Source organism: Etheostoma cragini, chromosome 17 (assembly GCF_013103735.1).
Source record: "Etheostoma cragini isolate CJK2018 chromosome 17, CSU_Ecrag_1.0, whole genome shotgun sequence".
In the NCBI taxonomy this organism is placed as follows: domain Eukaryota; kingdom Metazoa; phylum Chordata; class Actinopteri; order Perciformes; family Percidae; genus Etheostoma; species Etheostoma cragini.
This window is the reverse complement of record NC_048423.1, coordinates 4152214-4155575: the sequence shown is the minus strand read 5'-3', so window position 1 is coordinate 4155575 and position 3362 is coordinate 4152214.

The following is a 3362-nucleotide window of genomic DNA, read 5'->3' as shown; positions in this document are numbered from 1 at the left end:
TCTCTCTCCAGCAGCATTTGTCACTGCTGCTATTATTTCAGGTGTGCAAATGGTGTCACAGACACATTTGCTGAGAGAGGACGGAGTGAAAAGAGAAGGACCGGAGGAGAAAAGGAGGAACAGACTTAGTGTTTATATATTCTTTCTCCCCCAAAAATCAAGGGGTGAAGGATTTGGGTAAGGGAAGGGTATGGGAGTCATGTGTTGGCCAGTCGCACCGTTCAGGGTGGCGGTGGGTAGATGGGTGAGGATGGGAAGGGGTTTCTCACACCTCCCAGGGAGACTGTGAATTGATCAGCACCTTTGAGAGTGAAAGGGAGGGAGGGAGAAAAAGTGAGAAAAAAAGGAGAACGGCAAAGCAGAGGGATGAAGGATGACGAGGAGGAGAGAACAAGTGGAAAAAGCTGGGTGTTGGAACCGAGCTATAAAACCAGGAGGGGGAAAAACAGAGCGAGATGAAGGGAAGAGTGAGGCAAGGCTGCAGAGGAGGTGTGAAGACTCATCTTTTCCTGGATGGGTGTGAGTTAAGGCTGGAGTGGAGAGTGGCCTGGGAACACAGCATAGCCTAGTGGTAATAAACCAGCAAGCCCCAGTAGAGTACAGTCTGTGTAGGACATGTTTTCTGAAGTTCATAGATCAATAATTCAATAATACAGCTGTTACAACCTCACAGAGTTGTTTTTCTTAATATGACAATTTTGAATATTTTCTCCGTTTATTAATGTATTATGCATGGAGGTCATTTCTTTTCAATTTAAGTGTCATGTAGTTTTTTTTTAAACACACTCTGTCCTCAATATAAATACACAGTGACTGTTACTGAAAGCTGGGAGCTCAATATTATGCAAATTATCTTTTGTTAGTTTAAGGCCTTTTTTTTGTTAAAAAAAAGGATTTAAAGACCCTCCTACATGTTTTTGGTGTATTGCTGCTTTTTGGATGTTTCTTTAATTAAAATGATAGATATCTCTGTTTTCCTCATGCTTTGCAACCAAACTGTACCACATTGACTCTTTTTTGATTTTCAGAGTAAAACCATTCCTTCATATGATGACTGGTTTCTTGCCCATGCGGCTGGAGTATAAAAGCTAAACCATGACCAGCCTTTGGCTTGTGGGTGATTTGTATCTCTGAGCCTGCAGTAAACAGACGGTCACCATGAAAGTTGTAACATACACACCACAAAACCGCTGTGCAGCACTCAAGTAGTATGTCAATGAAGGCAATTAATGCAATGCCTCTCTGATTGAGTCACTCTGTTAGGAAAAATTAATAGCTAATTAATTAATTCCCTATACAAGTGCAGAGTGAACAGTTTTAAATTAAACTTTGACAGGCTTTGTTAATTCCTCTAATCCAGTTATTAAATCACATTTCTTGTTAAAGTGTTTCTTCACATGAAAATGTTTAAAAAAACATCAAATGAATACAGTACATAAAACACAAAAATAGAAAAAAGAGAATTTAGTAATAATACGAACAGTGAAATATATCAGATAACAGGTAATATTTGGTTGTGCAATATTTGGAACTACATGGAAATAAGTCTCGGACTTCAAATAGTCACACTTGACATTTTTGTAGCTGTGTGTGATTTAACATCCCCCTTCTAGATGTCAAATAAACTAAAATAAAAAAGAGAGACTGATGCAGCACTGTAAGAGATTAGATATGCACTAGCTACAAAAAGGTCTGTATTCCATGTAAATGCCAAGCTAAAAAGATCTTTTGAAAATATCATCAGATTCGGTGCTTTCATGGACTTCTGGAGAAGCGAGGCCCAAGCACTGCTTGTTTTGTTGTTCTTACTAACGATTCAGAGTGTAACTAAAAACGTCCACTGCCAGTGGACTGCAACCCCATCTGACATGTATTCAGATACAAGCCTGCTACTGATGTGAAAACCAATAGCAGAAGACTTTCTTTCTTTTGGTCAGCAGGTTAAATTATCTGCAGTTCATCTAAACTTGTCTTAGGTAAGGTTTTGTCTTTCAGTAACTGCCTCTGAGAGAAATAAGACACCTTGATAATATGTCCAAGATAAAAGGCAGGTTAGGTTAGTTACAATGTAGACCTCAAAATAAATTAAAATCAGTTAGTGAAATGTTGCGATGAAATTGATAGAATGCAAATATTTGGCATATACACATTGACACGCATCAGGTCAGATACTTAAACACCAGTTCAGCCAAGGGGCACCCGCCCACCCTGGCAGCCATGAATCAGATTACCAAACATACTGATTGACTGCAGCGGTTTCTAGTGAACCTACAGCCATCTCTTCTAAACAAAGTTATCTCCACCGAAGTTCATAAAGGGGTCAGTGGTCACATCATCTCATCTAAGATCCCTTGTATACTGTGCTGCCCTGCAACATCCTATTTAAGAAGCTTTCAAAGCATACATTCCCGTCATGACAACAAATGTCAGAGATACATAAAGTACAGAAGACTGGTTCTTCTGTGGCTTTGCTGCAATAAATGGAAGCAAAAAAATAAAATCCACCAAGGCTTTTCAAACAATGAAACACAAACTAGTTTTCTGCGAAAAGTTCTTCTAAGCGCACACGCAAACTGTCAACAAATCGAGATAGTGTGCTTTGTTGTAAATTTATTCCACTTAGCTTTTGTTAATTATCACAAGTGTCACACCCATCAAAAGACAACAACAGACGACTAATGTTTGACACTTCTATCTTTATATCCTTTGTTCTGTCGCTCTCTCTCCTCCTTTGTTTATCACACACCTGCCTCAGATAATTTTTCCTTCTCACTTATTTTGCATCGTCCTTGAATTTCTAAATTCAGACACAACCTGTAAAGTTGAAGATTTCTATTCCAAAGAGCCTTATACTGCATCCCTACTGCAGGGAAATGAAAGGTCACCCTGAATCGTAGACATAAATCAGAGAGAGTAGAGATTTGAAAAACAGATGTACTTTAATTTAGGTGATATTTAATTCAAAAATTAAACTCCTCCACTGTGGTAGTTAATTCATCTGTTGTGTGTTTTAAAAAAGAATGTAAAAAGGTCAGTCATTATGAGGGGGAAACTGTTAACACTAAATCACTTTCATTACAAGCAGTTCACAAAAACATTTGTATAATCAAAGTCTGGCATCTTTTGTCCATGATTTAGGATTTCTTTCTCTTACTCCTATACACATACACAACATTTCAAGTTATATCAAAAATACTGTTTTTCAACAACAAATTATTTCATAATTAACTTTTCCAAATTCTTCTGTACGCGTAAAAGGTCTAAAAGGTGTGAATATGTGTATATATACATTATATACACTATATAGTGTATATAATGTATATATACACACGTATACTGCATACATATATACATATAGTGTA